The following is a 21647-nucleotide window of genomic DNA, read 5'->3' on the forward strand; positions in this document are numbered from 1 at the left end:
TCTCTGTCCCTCTCCCTTCCTCTCTGTAAAAAATCAATAAAATATATTTAAAAAAAAAAAAAAAAGAATCACTGCCCCAGATAAAATCACAAATACTTAACATTTTCATTCATTCATTCATTCAACAACTATTTAGTAAATAGTCACAGAGTAAGACAGATGAGGTATTTGCTCTCAAGGGAGTTTTGTTCTCTTATGGAAGGGAAACAAGTAAAAAAAATAAACCAACAAGATAATTTCAAATGATGATGAAAGTCATAAAAACATCAAAACTGGGCAACATCTTAGAAAACGAAGAAGGAAAGGGAATGAGGCATGGGTAGAGTGGTCAGAACAACCTCCAGAGTCGGGGGCATTGGAGTCAAGGATGAGGAGCCAATCACTCAGAGATACAGAACAAATTCATCAAAACAAGAAACAGAGCCTACAATCCACATTGAGCAATACTAGGGACCATAAAAAATATCAGGAATGGGTGGAGGAGAAACCAAGATGGCAGCATAGGTAAACACCTGATCTTGCTGCCGTGCACAACCACTTCAAAACTACAACTAAAAGACAAAATGGACATCATCCAGAACCACAGGAAGGCTGGCTAAGTGGAAATTCTACAACTAGAAGGGAAGAGAAAAGCACGCTGAGACTCAGAGGACGTGCGGAAGTTAATTAAGTGCAGAGGTACTGAGGCGTGCGTGCAGAGAGGGCTGTCAACTGAGTACTTGGCTGGCTTTTACAATCAGGAGGGAGACACAAGCTCCCAACTGCTCTGAACTCCAGTTCCGGCTGAGACTCTGGGGACTCAGACTCATACGGGGAGAAACTGGACTGTCTGGCAGCGGGGCAAACTCGAGGGCGGCTTTCTCTGAGGTGCTTGCAGCAACTACCAAGGGACACTGAGACCTGGGGGCCTCTTAGGGCAGGGCTGATGGGAAGCCATAGCTGTTTGCTCTGCCCTGAGACTCCGCCCCATCCAAGCTGTGCAAAGAGGCTTTTACATATGAATGGCCTGGTCATTTGAAATCTAAATTTACCTAACAAACTGCAGCTGAGTCAGAGAGACCCAGAACATCCAAAAGAAGGCCCAAGGTGCCACAGCAGATTGCATTGCTTCACAGCTGGGCCTCATCTGGGCACCTCCAAACCCCAAACAAAGAGGAGGAATCTGCAGATCTCTCCTTAGCTCCTGCTGGGTGGCCTCTCTCCTTGGAGATCCAAGAGCCAGTGTACCCAGGGGTCAGAGTAGGGCCATCCAGATTACAACTCCTCAGATCCATAAGGGACACACTCAGGGGGCAGACTCAGTGAGCGCTAAAGCCCCACTGAAGCAAGTCTTGCCCCATAAGGGTGTCGCCAGCACAGAAGTTCTCCCAGCATAGACACAGATGATCCTCATAGCCAACTGGCCTGGAGGTCAATTCCTCCCAGTGATACCAACAAAAATCAAGGCTTAACTCCAACAAGACTGTGCACACAGCCCACAAAGGGTGCACCAAGAGCGTCCACCTCAGGTAACTGGGGAGGCTGAGCCACTGGGCCCTATAGTACACCTAGCACACAAAGCCACTCTATCAACTCAGGGAAGCAGCCAAAATGTGGAGACAAAGAAACAGATCACAAATGAAAGAAATGGAGGAAAGCAAACAACTGGATATAGAGTTCAAAACCTCGGTTATAAAGTTTTTCTAGAATTTCCTAGAAAAGGCCGATAAATTTAGCGAGACCCTCGAGGATATGAAAAAGGATCAGCTAGAAATTAAACATACACTGACTGAAATAAAAAATATTATACAGAGACCTAACAGCAGACTAGGGGACCACAAGAATCAAGTCAAAGATTTGAAATACAAAAAAGCAAAAAACACTCAACCGGAAAAGCAAAAAGAAAAAGGAATCCAAAAATATGAAGATAGTGTAAGGAGCCTTTGGGACAACTTCAAGCGTACCAACATCCAAATTATCAGGGTGCCAGAAGAAGAGAGAGAGCAATATAATGAAAACCTATTTGAGGAAATAATGACTGAAAACTTCCCCCACCTGGTGAATGAAATAGACTTACAAGTCCAGGAAGTGCACAGAACCCCAAACAAAAGGAATCCAAAGAGGACCACACCAAGACACATCATAATTAAAATGCCAAGAGCAAAAGACAAAGAGAGAATATTAAAAGCAGCAAGACAAAAACAGTTAATTACCTAAAAGGGAGCACCCATACGATTGTCAGCTGATTTCTCAACAGAAACTATGCAGGCCAGATGGGAGTGGCAAGAAATACTCAAAGTGATGAATAGCAAAAACCTACAACCAAGATTACTCTACCCAGCAAAGCTATCATTTAGAATTGAAGGGCAGATAAAGAGCTTCACAGATAAGAAAAAGCTAAAGGAGTTCATCACCACCAAACCAATATTATATGAAATGTTGAAAGGTATTCTTTAAGAAGAGGAAGAAGAAGAAAAAGGTAAAGATAAAAATTATGAATAACAAATACATAACTATCAACAAGTGAATCTAAAAATCAAGTGAATAAAAAAATCTGATGAACAGAATAAACTGGTGAATATAATAGAATCAGGGGCATAGAAAGGGAGTGGACTGACAATTCTCAGGGGGAAAGGGGTGTGGGGGGTGCAGGAAGAGACTGGACAAAAATCATACACCTATAGATGAGGACAGTGGTGGGGGGTAGTAAGGGCAGAGGGTGGGGTGGGAACCGGGTGGAGGGGAGCTATGAGGGAAAAAAAGAGGAACAATTGTAATAATTTGAACAATAAAGATTTATAAAATTAAATTAAAAAAAGATGTTAAGAACTGAGCACACGCTCCCTAAATGCTTCTTCACTGTAACAGACAGAGCCAGTGGACCTCTTCCAACTGAGACCTGCAGAGAGGGCTGTAAGAGATTCCCGTGGCACTGCCATCAGGCCACTACATCTTGTCCCAGCTTCCACAGGCAACAAGAGTAAATATCAAGCCACCTGTGCTGGCATATAAGACCAGTTTTCTCTGTGAATAACGTGGTGGTGTGAAGAGGCTTTTCTGGGATAACACAAGAGGAAAAGGTACATATTCTTCAAATAGAATGGTCAGGAGAAAGATGATGTGAAAGCAAGGAAAGTCCTGACATCCCAGCAGCCACTGATCATGTGTGATCAGGGAGTTTTTCTTACTGGCAGTGAATGTCAAATGAACGCCAGCACTACCTTCGCTGACGAAAAGGAAAAGGAAAAGTGCCCATTACTGTGTCTGATGAAAAGCCACACACAACCATCTATTTTCATTGCTAAACTATCTACAGAAGCCAATTAATGGGCCCTCCTCCCACATCTCAAGTCCAGTCACTATGACTAAAATTATCCCTCTGTGCGAACTACAGAGGACAACCAACCGTTACAGGTAACCGTTTCTCCCGCTGGGAGCCACTTCCCTCTCTTCCACTCCCCATATCTGAAAAAGCCAACTCCAAATCTCCTGGTTCATTAAGATGCCCCCTCCTGAACCTTAACCAGCAGACAGGTCCCATCATCTTGGGCCTCCTCGGACCGCACACCATCATGGCAATCGCTGCTTTCTACTGCTGTGAGGGCACCTACTTAGGCCCGGCACCTCCCGCAAACATCTGCCCACGCTGAGGATAAGAATTCAGATTTTTTTCTACCATTCTTTTTTTAATCCCTCCTCTGAAAGTGCCTATTACCAAAAGCTACCTAATAAGAGGGTTTAATACACACTGGCTTAATACACTTGAAGGAGACAAAGGCTGTATAGTAGCAAAAACATTGCAATGCCAATATTAAATATTATATTCATAGTGAAAACATTTTACATTTCTCAATGAAACAGGACAATGAAAACAAGACTTGAAAACACAAAATTCAAGTAAATCACATGCCACTTCATTCTTATAAACTTGTCTTTTAAAATCCTCCCCACAATTTCACCCTGTACACAACATACAAAAGAGGCTCACTCGCATCTACTCTGAACCAGTTAAAAAAGGTACCCTTTAAAAGTCATCTTTGCACGTTCTACAGCCACATCTTATCCTAGGGGAATAAAACTTAATCATATTTGCATAAATATGTGGGTTAAGATGAGGTTTTAGTTATAGCTATAACTAAATTCATAAATTTAGTTCTAACTTATGAAAATATAAAGTTAAAATCTGCTGAAAATGCTCTTTTCTACCAATGATAACTATACAACATTTTACTCTATTTGGGTTTGTTTGTTTTTTTATCCTCACCTGAGGATATGTTTTCCGTTGATTTTTAGAGAGTGGAAGGTAGGGGGTTGGGAGGGAGAGAGAGACATCCATGTGAGAGAGGTATCGATTGGTTGCCTCCCACATGTACCCTGACCGGAGATGGGGAATGAACCCGCAACCCAGGCATGGGAATTGAACTGGAGGCCCTCCGTGCGAGGGCCGACACTCTAACCATTAGGCAATGCTGGCCAGGCTGCTTTTGGCCTTCTCAGTGTGCTTTCCCACCGGAGTTCTCCTAATCCCGGGGGGTTGTTACACTTGTGGACTGGGCTGTGTTTATGGATCTGACGGTGTGGTGAATGGTGCTGAATGATGCTGACTAAGGTTGCAGACATGTCCAACTGTTAGAGAGACTGCTGGTGGCCTAGGTCAACTTCCCTTCTCCTTAATAACGGAGCCTCCATATTTCCTGGAGCATAGCCAAAGCCGACCCGAGCCTCCCTGGAAGCTTCGTGTACACCAATACTGTTAGGCAGGCCTGCTAGCAAAGCTCCGGAATGGGCCTCCCTTAGCTTTTGCCTGCGTGCCCCGCTCCAGCTGCCTGGATGCAGCGAAGAACCAGCTTCCCCCAATTCTCTGCGGAGTAATACTTTTAAAAATCATGGAAAGACCGTGCCCATGCCAACTGTCTACAGAAGTTTCTAAGTGATGACTTCCACTCTCTGCGCTTATCTCCTGGTGGCCTGGTAACAGCTCAGCCACGGCCATGACTGGAATGACACTGTCCTGGAGCTGGAGCCTCACAGCTGCAGCTGCGGTGGCCACGTGACCGAGAGGAGGCCTTGAGAAAGGAAAGCTGCACGCAGGACAACCGAACGGACGCGGGAAACTAGCTACCGGAGAGTCATGTGTGTGCCAAACCTGCATGACACTCCCTGGCTAACACCTCATTTTACATGAGAATACTGACCTTTCACCGCTCTGAATTTGGGTTTTTACTACATACAGCCAAGCCTAATAACTGGTACTGCTGTATTTGTAGACACTGTAAAATTTTCAAAGCACTGTGGTACCTCTTTTTATTCTCACAGGAGAATAACTGTGGCGTAAGCAGAACACGAATTCTCAATCTGGCAGACGGGGAACCTAACCTCCTGAAAGAGTACACAGCCTGCCTGGAGTAACAGCACTGACAGCAGAACTGAACACAGAAGCTGAGCGGCTACTCTCTCCAGGAGAGCAATCTACCTCTCCGTGAAGTACAATTACTTATCACGGTCGTAAGTAAAATCAAATATAAATGATCAGTGGTGCACTCACAATAAATTACATAAAGTGAGTATGCCACTGGGTAGAAAGATGCCACAAAAATGCCATGGTCAACTAGTGAAGACAAAATCCAATTTAATGGCTACAGTCTGAGTACACTGCATTTTTACAGTCATAACAAATGTATTTGTACAAAGGAGATGAAGAGGTAGAAATCACAGGCAATCTATAATAATAAAAGCATAATATGCTAATTAGACCGGACGTCCTTCCGGATGAAGTCGGGGCTGTGGGGGAAGCCCGGGTCCTGGATGCCAGAGGGAAGCCATCGCCGGCAGCCGGGGGAAGGAAGGCCTACTTTTGCACGACTTCCGTGCATTGGACCTCTAGTTTTATAATAATAAATTATTAAGTTTTATAATAATAATTTAGCCAGCCACATAGTGACTAATACAAATCACTTTAGTTTAGGTTATTACACAAACCCTCACACCCTAGTCTCAAATACAAAAGTGAAACACTAATATCCTATCTGGATATGAATAAAATTTATCAGTAAGTAATAATGTTTCTTAAAAATACTTTCGGTCAGAATGTCGGGTAATAATATACTGTCTTTGAATATAAATAAGACTTCCGAGAATCACTGTATCAGATGACTTCTGTGCTTTCTTTCAATGGCGAAAAAGTCTGACACAGAGACATCCCCGTTCACTTCCCAGGATGCCCTCGTGAGGAAGTGTATTATTAAGAAGCAGATGGTTAGGATCAGTCATTTCATCTGTGGACTAATTTTCACTTGGATAAATTTTCTTTGCCTATGTGCGCATCAAATGTTTTATTTCATCAGCAACAACCGCTAAAATAAACTATTTCCCATATCAATATTCATCTGTTAAATATTAAATTAACAGGAAAGTCATACTTTTCATTAAATGCAGATTAAAAGGCTCTTCTACTGTCCTGAATATTTTGTTGCAATATTTTTTGAAAATTAGAAAAACACCCACAAGGAAAATTAAGACATGAACTTTTATGTATATTATTACACACATTTAACCTTTCTAATTTTCTCTCTAGATATAAACTGCCAAAGAAAAAACACATTTAATTGTTCCTAGTATATAAACATATTGTAAAACTCCTCAAGGATCATCAGTGAGAATGAGTTCTTAAAAGAAATACCTATCTGTTCGTGTACTATACAAAGAACAATTGTGGGTAGGGAAATTATAGAAAGAGAGACAGGCATAGCTGTAAATGTACAATATTCACCAGCTCAAAATAATGTAGGAAAGGAAAAAGCAATCGCTAGCTGCAGCCCACACTCAATGCTCATGCGTGAGGCCACGGTGGAGAAGGAAGGGAAGGGAAGCTCTGGAGGACTCCTTCGGGGCTGATCCTCACAGTTTACACTAGGCTCGGGGATCAGCAACTATAGGCCCGCAGGCTACACTTCCTTTTGTAAGTACCGTTTGGCTGAGACACAGCCACAGTGTCCAATACTGACTAGGGCTGTGTGTGAGTAGTTGCCACAGAGAAGACAAGGCTGAGAACATGTACTATCTGGCCCCTTACAAAAAGCTTGCCGCCCGGGCACAAAAAGCGTCTGTCACTGAGTGACCAGTGTTGGTAGTGACCTGCTTGAGCAGATGGCACTTCCCTGGGAATAGGTAGAATGAGCCGTTTGTTTCATAAACATCTGTCAGTCAGTTGTCTGGATGTGTGTGCAGTTTTAGTTCATGAGATATAAGAGTGTCCAGAAAAAAGGTGACCCAAACACCAAACCTTCCAACCAGTATGCCAGACACAAACCAGCCTATGACTCAAAGTCCAGTGAACTGCACTGGTATTTTATCTCCCTTACAGAGAAAACACAATTTGAATAAGAAAACAAATCTAACTAATGAGTTAACTTCAGAGATTCATGATATGGTGTGGACCTTTGGAAACAATGCTGACACAGAGTGTGTCAGTGTTCCAGTACCAAGGCTCCCAAAACGGCCTAAGAGAAATTCAAGTTCAATATTCCTAAAGGTCATGTTGTTAAACATGACAATGCTCATGGTATGCATCAGTTTAAAGGGGAAGTTAACTGGGTTTCACCTCTTGTTGCTTCCATTAGCTGTTAAAATAGCAAGTGCTTAGCTATTTAATTTGTACTGATGCTAATATTTTAATACATACTTTTATTGATTTCAGAGAGGAAGGGAGAGGCTGAGAGAGAAACATCAATGATGAGAGAGAATCATCGATCAGCTGCCTCCTGCACATCCCATACTGGGGATCAAGCCGGCAACCTAGGCATGTTCCTTGAGCAGGAATTGAACCCTGAACTCTTGGTTCATGGGTCAGCGCTCAACCACTGAGCCACACTGGCCGGGCCGTTACCTTTACCCTTTCTGTCCTTTTTGTTACTTTTTCCCTTGGTGGGATTACGTTCCTGCTTTTTAATGGTTTTCATGTAAATGCCATTTTTTGGGAGACATGTTTTCATGCCCCTTTTGGGGTACATTATCAGGTCACTAAGTTGCTTACAAGCAGGAACACTGTCTTTGATTCTTGGGTTCCCCAAGAAACAAGCAGAATGTGTCATTTCATCCAAGCAGGAAATAAGACAAAAGGTTGTGTAGGTATGAGCCTTCTGCCTTTCTCCCCAAAACACAGAAGGCCAATATGTCTCCTTTCCAACAGAGCAGTACACGCAGAAGAATCCCATCTTCACCGAAGGCAGCTTAAAAGAACAAGGTGAAAACTTAGATGTATTCTCCAGATTACTGTGACAGAACGTAAGTGTGTGCTCTAAAGATTTCCTCACCGGGACTGGAAAGTGTACAGCGAATCCACCTACTGTAACGCCACTTCTCTCTCTCCTGGACAGATCCCCATCCGTGTCCCTCCCTCACTCACTCACTCAACCGAAATGAACAGGACGGAAGTAGGCGCTCTGATGTGGCGGGGAAACAGGAAGCAAATGGCACACAGCACGCCACAAAAAGCGGCACAACCAGAGCCCACGCCGGGAGGAAAGACGCACGGAAGAAGAAACAATGAGCTATCAGAGGAGACCAGGCTGCCTACAGCTAGTGCCAGACGGGTCTTGAAGGGCACTTCCGGCCCCCCGGCTCATACAAAACCACTGGGTGGGATGCGATGTTCAGAAACAGCGTCTCTCTCCACGGCTTCTTTCACACTAGAGCAGCCTGGCCTCCCCTCTCCCCACTGGGCTCCCCACACCACAGCCTCTCCGCAGAGCTGTGCACCGCTGCGTCTGGGGCCCAGCCACACAAGCCAACGAGGCTCTGAAGTCAACCACGCAGCTCTCAAAGACCTCGCTCTCTTTCCGCCCTTTCTTCATCAGTCTCCATTCCTTCTCAGCCTTCCCACCTCCACTCTCAGTAAAGTCATGTTTAAATCGGATCAGTTTTCCAGGGAAGCAGAAGTGTAATTTTACGCCACCTCACGTCATGGTTCCACTACAGGAACTGACATCTCGTAAAAGGGCTTTGTCGAGCTGACCACGCTCTTCCTGAGTCGGAATCAAAAAATCTTTCATCAACAGCACTGTCTCCACCAAAAGAATATCAATGTATCACAGCACCAGTTTTGAAACACTGAGGGAGAGCCTTAGCTCCCCTCTGATGGTAGGACAGAAGGCTTCACACTTCACCAGGAAGATCCCGACGGTGCCAGTCCAACGGACAAGCCCGATTATGCTTCCACGGGCCAAGGCCTCCTGCCTAACTTCTCGCAGCTGGTGGATAATGGCAAAGCACTCTCCACGCCCTGTGTTATACTGAGGCCAGTTACCCTACCAGCACTAAGACAACACGGTGCTCGTTTCTCTTCTTGGCCACTGAAGCTCACAAGATGGGGTTGCTTTCTTTTGCAATCGGTTGCCTGAAATCACACCAGCCACTTAACAGGTTACACCCCTAACCCTGCTAAAAGCTACATAAAAGGAAGTCAACTTCTCATAGAAGGGCTCCATCAACCGGCTGAATAATTTTAATACAAAATGCCTTGCAAACACCCCTATGCTACTGACACATCACCAGCTGAGGCAAATCCCAGATAATGAAACATTGCAAGAATGGCTCTTGTTAATAATTGAGCCCATCAAGGAGGATTGATTCTTATTTTCAGCAGAAGGAAAGAGTATTATTTTCAGCTTTATGGCTCAGTGACATCAAGGAATTGCACCTCAATGCATTTCCTGTCACGCAATCCTTTAACTGTCACCTACGTTTTGTTGTCATTCCTCAGTCCATTTTTGGAAAAGCCCTGGTTTCATGGATGAGTCTTCCCTACTTAACCCACAGGAACTTAACCTGCAGCATTTCAAGTTCTAAAGAACAAACATATCTGTCAATTATCACTCACCAGCTGCTTTTCTTTTAAATAATTTTTACAATGTACCAGATATCTTTATGCATTCTCATCTTGTTTGTTAACAAATCTGCTCAATTTCTTAAAAGCAGATTGCTGTTCAATCATAATGTAAGTGTGCCAATCTATGGACATCTGTGGCCATTTCTAATGCATCCAAGATGCTACCAACAAAAGAAAAAACCAGGGAGAAGCAGTGGGTAGCAATCACTCACTAGTTCTCCATCCCAACGTGGACGGTCAGAAAGCCCCTAAACTTTCAAGGAAAATGAACTAAGTATGAAATTTAGCAGTAATACTAATTTATGAGTATTCCTGCATCTTTATATGCCAGAAAAATACTCAAAACAATTTTAGACCGAAAACAAGCCAATGATTTATGATTCAAATACAAATCAAACTGCTCTCATCATGACAGAATGTTCTACACTCGAGTCACACTACCTAATACCCCACCGACGGCCCTCAGCTTTCATTAAGTTGTGGACAATGAGCTCTGCCTTCCGACTGAGTGTGTGGGAGCGGGAGCTGGGGGGCGGGCAGGCATTTCTGCTGCTAATTCGCCTTTGGAAGTGATTCTAAAGCATCCCTCCAGACTCTTGGGATCAAGGTACCGTAATCCCAAGGGCTTCAGGTCCAAGGTCCCCACACACATCTGTTACTGGCCACCAAAGGCATGTAGGTCCTTCTGCTTCTGCACCCAAACTTTAAATGGTTACCAGGCCCCGGGCAGTGCAGCAGCACTCTCCATTTGATTCAGGCATCAAGGAGAATCATCGCTGTCAACAGGCTGCAACCATGGCAGCGGCCTCACAACAACACGTTCCTCGGTGTGGAGAGGAACAATTTTTCTGTTGTAAGAGCGCAGCCCTTCTAATAAAGATTCAAAAGTCCAAAAACCAGCTTTAGGGACCAAACATCAAATAAGTGAAAACAATAATATATTAAAATAGCCTTGTACTATGTTAGCTGAAAAACTGATATGCAAATGTGTACAAGATGTATGTTGTATGAGTTTCACAAGCCCATGAGAATTCCAACAGGTTAGGGGAAAAATCGGACTTGAGCTGTAAGTTGATATCTCATCATTAAAACTGTAGCAGCCAAGAATACGCTCCTGGCCCACACCTCTCCCGTTTTCACAGGAGATGGAAGACAAAGGGGAAAGACACCCAGCGGTCACCTCCTTCTAAAAAAATAAAATAAAATAAAGTAAACACGCACACTGGATTTTTCTGGCTAGTATTGGCCAATCTTTCTCCTGACTATTTTAAATGAAATACTCCCTCCGTTGATGGTCCCATTCAGTCACATTTAATGTACGCCTTTTTTTTATAAATCCTTGTCTAATTTTTTAAGTACTTTTTTTTCCTGTCTCATAAATGAAGCAAACTATTAATTCAATTGTTACGGGGCAACTTCTCAGAGTCAGGAACTGTTCCAGGTGCTGCTAACAAAAAGGTGGATGAAATGCTGCCCCTTCATTCAATCTGTCCAAAAACTGACTATAGACATAAAGTGGCCACACGATGTCAGGGACGCTGGCTGGTGACTCTTGAAGAGGAGCAAGAGATGGGGAGTTGGGGGATAAAGAGGTCCAATTTTTATTTTATTTTCAATGTGTATTTTACAGTTTTAATATACTCATCTTCTGGATTCTCTATTTTATAAATTCATGACATACAATCAAATAACTAAGTAGTACTACCATAATTATCACAAGCTAGTAAGTAAATAAGATAAATGCAATACGCTACACGTGTGCCAAGTAAGAGCAAAGTCACCTCGTGGAAAAATGCACTGAATACAGGTTTCTCAATGATAACAACAAAAATAAAAGCAACAGAAACACAGAGTCATCACAAGAACCCAGTAGTCTTAACATGCCATATATGACCCCCTAGTCCAGGGGTGGGCAAACTTTTTGACTCGAGGGCCACAATGGGTTCTTAAACTGGACCGGAGGGCCGGAACAAAAGCATGGATGGAGTGTTTGTGTGAACTAATATAAATTCAAAGTAAAGGAGCGGAGGGGAGAGCAAGAGAACCGGATAGAACAGCCGGATCCGGCCCGCGGGCCGTAGTTTGCCCACGGCTGCCCTAGTCCCTAATGATCTGCACCATAAGCCATCAGTCACAGATTTATGTCAAAAGTGGCTATTTCATTTCAGCAAAACATCATCATCCATTCTATTAATGTTGGTAGCTAAAATTTTATTGGTTTTATAGTTTTGTCTGAATTAATTTATAAACTGTCTCTCAAAGCTGTGCTGGGGATATAAACAAGGAGATTACACCTCATTTGTGTGTTGGAGAAGGTGGGAAATTAAGTAAAATGGGAGAACCACACAAGGCATCCTTTTAGGTACGTAAGATACTCAGGCTCGAGAAACATACAGGTCCTGGAACTGCACCAAAAGCTCCACATCCTGCAAAGGACATGACCAGGTCGGCATTTGTAACGGTCACTGGGGTGGAAGCCAGACCGCCATTCGCTAAAGCTGGCTGCCCATCAGAATCTCCTGGGGAGTTCTTAGAAAAAACTATGGATTCCTGGGCCTTAGTCCAGAACCACTGAAATAAAAACCACTTTACAAGTGAGGAAACTGAGGTGCAGAGAAATTAAGTAATTTGATCATTAGCAAATGTTGCCAACATGAATCAAGCCAATATCATAATTTCAACAGTAAAAATGTGTATTTTTTAAAACACATGCGTGATCTATTTCTTCCAAGCAGCTTTGCTCTCCCTGGAGCCTAAAAATGGAACAAAACACCATCGCAGATTTTTCCTCTTACTACAAAAAAAAAGTCTGAAAATTCATAATGTCCTTGAGTTGCTACAACAAACAAAAAAACCTGAGGGCTCAAAAATTCTCTTCCACCCCCCACCTACCTCTCTCCCTTTTTCTTTCTCTCTCTCCTTCTTTCTTTCCTTCCTTCTTTCCTCCCTCCCATCTCTCTCTCTCTTTATTAAAAATTTTAAGCCCTAACTGGTTTGGCTCAGTGGATAGAGCGTGGGCCTGCGGACTCAAGGGTCCCAGGTTCGATTCCGGTCAAGGGCATGTACCTTGGCTGCAGGCACATACCCAGTAAGGGGTGTGCAGGAGGCAGCTGATCGTTGTTTCTCTCTCATAGATGTTTCTAACTCTCTATCCATCTCCCTTCCTCTCTGTAAAAAATCAATAAAATATATTTTTAAAAAAAATTCTCAAATTTGAATTAATGATAGGTGACTGCTGATCAATTTTTCAAAGACAGTGATTTAGTTTAAGTACAAAAAAAATTTTTTTTAAGGTTGACATTCTGCAACTGCCCCAGAGAGTCAGGTAAAAAATAATCACTAGGTACTAACAGATGTGTGAAAACTTGGTGAAGAACAGGCTATTTACATGGTCTCAGAGTTTCTCCGTACAAATTACTTATTGATTACAAAGGGAAAGTTAGTAACTTATCCAAGTGATCAAGGTAACATCACCAATAATGTGACAAGCTGATCTCCTGTGTCCTCTGATATAATGTGCTTAGGACACAATACCACTAATTTAACAGTCCTGCCTGCAATGCATAACCTAAATCTAATAACTAGGAAACAGAGAACTACAAAAATCTGGACTGTCCACTTTAAAAACATGCCAATGAAACAAAAAGAAAAGGAACTGTTCCAGATTAAAGGGGACTAGAGAGACACGATAACTAATTTCAAGTGTGATGCTGAACTGGATACTAGACAAGAAAAACACACTGCTATCAAAGGCAGCTTCAGAACAAAGGGTTAAATGTGTTTATAGATTAGATTATAGCATTGCATCACTGTTAAGTTTCCTGATTTCGATGGCTATATGGTATCTATATAAAGGAATGTCCTTGCTCTATGCAATATGCTTTTAAGTATTTAGGAAGTAAAGAGTCAAGCTGTCTGTCTGCGTATTACTCTCAATTCAGAACAATGGGGTAAGGAGCTCAAAACCAGACCCACATACATACACAGAGTCAACTGACCTCTGTCAAAGGAGCAAGGCAAGTATCTCAACGAAGGACGCTGAACAACCGGACATCGACATGGAGAAGAACTAGACTTTACGCCCCTCACCGAAATTACTCACAATGATCACAGCCCTCAATGTAAAATGCAAAACTGAAATTCCTGGAAGGCAACATCTGAGCAAACCTAGATGGCCACGGGAATGGTGATGTCCTTTCAGCTTTAATACCAAGAGCACATAACCCACAAAAGCAAGAACTGGTAAGCTGGAGTTCATTAAAACTAATTATGTCTGCTCTCCAAAAGACAGTGTGGAGCAAAGAAAAGGACAAGTCATAGACTGGGAAAAATATTTGCAAAAGACACATCTGATAAAAGACTGTCATCCAAAATATATACATGAACACTTCACACGACAGTAAGAAAATAAACAACTCAGCTAAAAAATAAACCAGAGACCTTAACAGACATCTCACCAAAGAAGCTATGCAGGTGGTAAGTAAGCATGTGAAAAGTTACTTTCCTATCGTATGTCATGGGGAAATGCGAACTAAGACAACAGTGAGATACCACTATACACCTGCTAGAATGGCCCAAATCCAGAGTGCTGACACCAAATGTTGGCAAGGATGTGGAGCAACAGAAACTCTTCATTCGCTGCGGGTGGGATACAAACTAGTACAGCTACTTTGGAAAACAGTTTGGGTGTTTCTTAGAAAACTAAACATATTCTTAGCCTACAATCCAGCAATCACACTTCATGGTACTTACCCAAAGGAGTTGAAAAACTTACGTCCACACAAAAACTGCCACACAAATGTTACAGCAACTTTACTCATAACTGCAAAGCTGGGAAGATGCCCTTCAGCAGGTTAATGAATAAACCGGGGTAAGTCCAAACAATGGAATATTGTCCAGCGGGAAAAGAAACCAGCTGTTAAGCCATGAAGACTTGGGGGAATTACGTGCATGTTACTAAGTGAAAGAAGCCAATATGAAAAGGCTTCTGAGTGATTCCAGCTACACACTGTGTGACATTCTGGAAAAGGCAAGATCATGGAGACAGCAAACAATCACTAGTTTCCGGGGATGAGGGAGAAGGGAGGAACGAGCAGGCAGGGCACAGAGGTAAGATTTTAGGGCGGTGAAACTGCTCTTTGTGAAACTGTAATAGTGGGTCACGGCTTCAGAGACTTGTCTAACCCCAGAGCACGCACAACACAAACAGCAGAGCCTGGTGTTCCCTTTGGATGACAAGGATGTGTCGACGCAGATGCGGCCATTACTACATCTGTACCGTCTGGCGGGGGTGTTGGTAATAGGAGAGGCTATTCGTGGAGGGGTGGGGACGTTTGTGGGAAATCTCTGTACCTTCCGCTCCATTTTGCTGTGAATCTAACAATGCTCTGAAAAAATCGTCTATTAAAAAAACACAAGAGAAAACAAACAAATGAAGAAATACCTAACATTCAATCTAACTGTAAAACATGAGACCAAAGATAAAAACAGAAAATACCAACTTCCAGGCAGGAGACATAATTACTATAGATTCTGAAAAGAACTGATTAACCTTAGGTGTATTACATGAATTTCACCGACAGCCTTGATAGTCCTAAGAAATACTGCCACCCGAAGAAAGCGCTGTGATACCCTAAAATGAGGGGTAACACTACAAACAACGTCACACTAAACAACACTGCCAGCTCAGCTTCCTGGCACGGAGTGCCTTGGGAGGTCTCTGGCAATCCACGTTAGTAAAGCTGATTCTAGAGGACTTGTAAAGCCTGGAGTTCCCACGTTTTTGCTTAGATATGTTTTGAACAATATGGAACAGCCCCAAAAAGGCAAGGCTGAAAGACCAACAGTCCCTGTTCACAACCAAGGGTAATGCCCTCTGCCTGGGGGAAGGAAGCGCAACAAAACTTAGAGGCCATCGCTGCGTCCCACGTAGAACTACGGCTACAACAGACGGCTAACAGAGCAGGCCGTTTCAGAACATCGTAAGGTTGTTCAAATCTATGCTCTGAGAAGGTGGCATCATGCCCCTTTCGTAAAAAAGGAGACGAATTCGATGGAAAGACAGCTGTAAGGACAAACGAGCTAACAATTAGCTTTCACGGCAGAGCAGGGTATGAAAGCAACTGTTCCGAGGACAGGAATTCATCAGGAAGCAGGATACACATTAGTTGGTTGGGTGTTTTCAGAATTTTTAGCCGTGGCCAGCGTGGCTCAGCTGGTTGGATGTCGTCCCATGCACGGAAGGGCACGGGTTCAATTCCAGTCCGAGCACATACCCAGGTTGCAGATTTGATCCCCATCTGGGCGTATATGGCAACCGACTGATGTATCTCTCACACTGATGTTTCGCCCTTTCTCTCTCGCCCTCCCTTCCTCTCTCTGAAATCAATTTACACACACATATACACACACACACAAAACCATATCCTCAGATGAGGATTAAAAAACCTTTTCTTTTTTTTTTTAATCCTCACACGAGGATGTTTTTCCCATTGCTTTTCAAAGAGTGTGGAAGGGAGGGAGAGAGAGAGAGATCAATGTGAGAAAGACACATGGATTGCTGCCTCCCGCATGAGCCCCAACTGTGGCCGGGGATCTAACCTGCAACCCAGGTACGTGTCCTTGACCAGGAGTTGAACCTGAGACCCTTTGGTGCGAGGGCCGACGCTCTAACTGCAGAACACACTGGCCAGGGCAAAAAAATTTAAGGATTTTTAAAAACTTGCTACATTAAAACCCAATAGCTATTAATCATCTTTCGTTTAGGGTGGTTGGATTAATTCAGCATTTATATTGGCATTTTTCCTGAAAATTCAGTAATTTTAACACCTTTAACTACAATTAAAAGTAAAAGGCAGTAGTTATTTTTGGCATATTTAATGTCAACTGGGAAAGCCACAGTAAGTACTGAAAAAACGGGCTATCTCCAGAAACTCTTGAATAGCTAAACAAGCAACCAGATTACAGTTCTTTATAAGCAGCAAATAGGTAGAAATATAACCACTCTACTTTTTAAATAGCATTTTATAATAAATGCTTGCTTTTCATTGATAAATGGTACTGAAGTCCCAACTATGAAAAGTACCAGTGTTAGAAACAATACTCAAAAGTAATAAATGTTTTACATAAGCAAAAAATAATGCTGTTTTAACAATGGTTCGAGATCCAGTCACAAAAGCTAAAACTAGGTGTGAAGCAAAGGATTCCTAGCTTTTAAAGAAGCAAACGGCATACCCATGGGCCGACGTGAAGAGCGTCCACTCCAGGCAGAGGAAATTCAGCAGGAGCAGTGGGAACCAGGGACCCAGGAGGCCTGGCTTCGGGCTTGAGCGGCCCCATGTGAACCAGGGGGGTAGGGAAAGTCACTGGGCCCTAGTTTCCCATCTCTGTTAACGGGCAGGTTTATCTACATGGGGAATGGATTTATTCCAAAGGAAATGCAAAACCCAATTTCTTACCTGTACCAAGTTTTACCTGAAACAAACACACAGACTAACAAATCAGACTACAAGAATTACTTTTCAAATGTATATCATCGTTAACCCTTGAAAAATATGGGTTTGAACTGCACGAGTCCACTTAGACTCGAATTTTTTCAGTAAATACTGTACAGTTTTCTATCTGCAGTGGGGAGTCAGCAGATGTAGAGGGATGACTGTATGCACTGACCCATGCCATTTTATATAGGGATTTGAGCATCCTCGGATTTTGGTATCCACAGGGGTCCTGGAATCAATCCCCCGCCCCCCCCCCCCTCCACAGATACCAAGGACAACTTAAGTTTTAGGGGAGTCAACGTTATAATGGATTTTTTACTTTAGGAGGGGACTGACTCCCACATTGTTCAAGCGTCAACTGCAGATGCTATTAAGATGAATGAAAAGGGAACTCACAGTAGCTGTTGGTCATGCCTTTTTTTTTTTTTTTTAAACAAAAGGACACTAAAGAAATTACCATCACAAGTGCCAACAGGAAAACAGAATTTATTGATACTAAAAGAAGGGTCCTACACCACACGGTTAGCACCCCTGTCGGTTTGTTCAAGGTAAGGGTCAGCCTGTAAAGCGCTCGGTGGCAGAAGCCCTCCACTATACCAAGCATCGAGCAGCACGTGAGCTCCGGAGCTTTCTCGTACAGTTTAGGCAAAGGTAGGCATCGCTGCAGGCTCACGGGGAGAAGGCGCCATGAGACCAGCGAAGATTATGGAAAACCAGGGTAAGTTCAGGAGTCCTGCCACTCACTGGGGCAAGATTTTATACCAATGCAAACCGCAAGTTTTCGCATCTGCACAATTAAATAAATATCACAGATTGTTGTGGAGATTAAATCGACCAAAAGAGTAGCAAAGTGCCTGGGCACAAAGCAAATGCTCAATGTTAGTTTACCTCCTTAACAAACAGCGGGCTGATTTGAGGTTTTAAATGACCTACCAGCTTTTAATCTTAATTTTTAGATTTTTTCAACATTTTAGGAATCTGATTAGCATTTATGGTTGAAAAGTATACTCTCTGCAGAAAATTGCTCATACATATAAGACTTGCCAAGCAATTTTAGGAATTTAATAGGACCTCTTAAACTCAAAGAGACTACCTAGGGGCCTACGTCTAGATTAAGAATGTCTAGAAAACTAATAAATTACTTAAAACCTGAATTTGGCCCGGCCAGAGTGGCTCAGTGGCTGAGTGGCAACCTATGAACCTGTAGGTCATGGTTCATCCCAGGTCAGGGCACAGGCCTGGGTTGTGGGCTCCAACCCCAAGTGTGGAGTGTGCAGGAGGCAGTCAATCAATGATTCTCTCTCATCATTGATGTTTCTGTCTGTCTCTCCCTCTGACTCACTCTCTGAAATCAATAAAAATATATTTTTTTAAAAATTTTAAAACTTGAATTTGTGTAACAAATATCTATGTGATAACAGATAATGCTTAATGAATGCTTATATATGGTATTTAATTATTTCAAATAGCCAGCAATATTATACCCATTTTCTAAGTGAGAAAACTAAGGGCTAGGGAGGTTGATTAACATGTCCTATGTTACACAAGAACATGTCTGAAGAAAAACAATACGTTCTCCAAAAGATAATGCACCAAAAGCCAGTAAGTTAAAAAAGTGACTGAAATAAAACTGCTCAACCCCACTACCTTATTTATATTATATATGTTAGCCACTCCACAGAGGTCTGAAACACACACAAACATATGACTGGAAAATAAAAAAGCTCAATGACTAAATCCCCTCACCGGCCCTGAGCGCCTGAGCAAGAGGACAGGTGCAGCCACTAGAACTCAGCCTGCAGCGCCCATCCGTGACCGCACAAATGCAACTGCATCCCCTTTAAATGGCTGCACCATTTCTGCTTTGGAGAGTTCCTCGTGCCATTCACACCACCTGACACCGGGATCACCTCTGCCCAGTCTACCAAGGATCTGAGCAATGTTTTCTTTGCCATCTCATCTCCCTCACTACCCCGAACTACCAGTAAACACAGTACTTTTTGCTAGAAAACATCCAAGCTAACAGATTCTCAATAACAAGTAAAAGTGCTGCCTTTCCAGTACAAATACTTTACAAATGGTCAGTAAGTTAGAAATTTATAAAATTAAATTTTATGAGTTGATATATCTATTAGTGTAGAAACACAGATCACATATACCTGAATACGCAAAGCAAGTTAAATTATGATGCAAGCAACGCCATGGTATAAAAACTAAATTAACAAAAATAGTCTCTTAGCGAAGACATCTGGTGTATCATGGCAAGAAACATTAATGATATTGTCTGCAACCCTGTAATCAGTTTTTCCCCAGCAGCTCTCTCATTACACTGTGTTAGATCTGTGTGCCTGCAGAATTTATGAGCCCCACACAAGGAGGGGTGGGAGGGAGTTTTGCCAACTGGATCCGATTCAGATCCAGCTCAAACGACTTGGGCAGCATGAAGCATTGTTACAGGACAATCAATACAGTTAGCTTTCTGCAGCAGCATCTTGACTGAAAGATTTATCATCTTATTACAGAATCTTCTCAAGCCTTCATATGATGGTATCGGAGTGCACCACCAACCGTAAACTTATTTAAATACTCAGTGACCACAACACTTTCACTGCTAAAAATTAAATAGTGGCCATCACTAATGCTCACAGAACAAGTTTACTGTTATGGGAAAAAATTTCAATCTATTTAGCAAATCCTGGTTGGTGAGTATTGTGGAAATGAAACAGGCTAACAGTGACATCCACACTGATTAGAGAATAAAGAAACAATTAGCCTGAAAGATAACAGCAACTTCTTAGATACATATGGAAATAAGATGGGAAGTGGTAAAGGCTGAAGCTTTGGAAGTAGGTAGTCAAGTCAGGACTCTGCTAATTTGTCCCTTAAAATGTCAGTATCTCTCTTCAGGGATTAAAATTAGACTTTTATCCACTACACTGGGTTTTATCTTACACTGCGAATGGCTATTATATCAATAATTCCAAGGCTTCCATAACGTGAACCTTTTTCCTGGTCTAATTCTTGATAAATTACACTGGCGATTACCCAAACATGAAACTGTTGTTGTGACAATTATTCCTGGTTTTGTTACAATTATTAATACCCCATCTCTATTGTCTTGGTCCTCTTCATTTTACGCATGGATGACAGCCCTACCTCCTGATTGGAACTTTCAGTCTTTCCCACTCCACAGAGCAGTCTGCTTCCCAATGAATCTTCGTAAGCAGAGATTTGCAAACTGGCTTGCAGGAAATAAAAGGCTGCAAAGGCTCTCTTCCGACAATCACATGAAACTTTACCTTTTCTAACCTTGAAGATCCTTTATGACCCAGCCCCATTTTGTATCCCCACCTCTGCCTCCCAGGTCCCACTAACCTGTGCTCTTCATTGATGTCCTGTGGTCTTCTCACAACTCCCAGCTTCACCAGGCTCTCAATCTACGTGCTTAAGGGACAAGCTGACATGTACACCTGGAAGGCTCCCCCACTCTGCCTGGCCACATGTTACTGATGTGTCAAAAGCATAACCAGCTCCTCAAAACCGCCCGCCCCGCTGTCCCAAAACTTTCCCAGTCCTATCGCCCATTTGGAGCACTCTCTTCTCTTAGTCTCAAGATCGGAATGTTCTACACTGCAATGGAACAACACAATACACATTCCCAGTATCTTGTATTGCGCGTGTGCATCTGTGATGACTATTCCCTGTGTCATTTTCTAAGTATGAGCCTGAGCCCCATGGTCAGATTACATGCAAGAGAAAGACAGGTCTTACAGTTCTTCAATGGTTCACAGGAGTTGATCAGAACAATAACACCTGTCTTTCAGAAAGCTTTACCACTAAATCCTCACAAATAAAGGAAAAGGCAGGTGTGCACACAGCTTTCAGGAAAGGTAGGACAGAAGACAAAACTCGCCCTCCGGATCGTACACCGGGCCCTGTGCTCTGAGGAATACGAACTAGGGACATGGCAGCCTGCTAACCTCCCACCCACGTTACCACCAGGTAACAGAGGGACGAGCAGCGCACAGCTGGGAGGGCTCTATCTACCCCAACCCATGCCTCAGTGTCTGAGTCTGAATCTGCCCTGCAGAAAAGCCTAGCAATACTCCACTGCAGTTTACCTGGGAGGACAGCACCCAGCACAGTTTAGGTTTGTGGGCCACGAGTCCCAATGGTCCTGGGGAAACGCACATTCCACACTGGGTCTCAAACTTACCCCGTTTCCCCCATTTCAGTTGCCAACATCCATACTCGCTGCTGATTGCCAGCTCCTGCTCCTTGCAGCA

General features: G+C 43.0%; 1 protein-coding gene across 4 annotated transcripts in view; it reads right to left on the bottom strand.

Annotated features, from left to right (window-relative positions):
* RERE (arginine-glutamic acid dipeptide repeats) overlaps positions 1-21647 on the bottom strand; it is a 400567-nt gene that overhangs the window by 190827 nt on the left and 188093 nt on the right. The gene's annotated exons all lie outside the window — the stretch shown is intronic.

The sequence above is a fragment of the Plecotus auritus genome (assembly GCF_963455305.1).
Source record: "Plecotus auritus genome assembly, chromosome: 2".
Taxonomy (NCBI): domain Eukaryota; kingdom Metazoa; phylum Chordata; class Mammalia; order Chiroptera; family Vespertilionidae; genus Plecotus; species Plecotus auritus.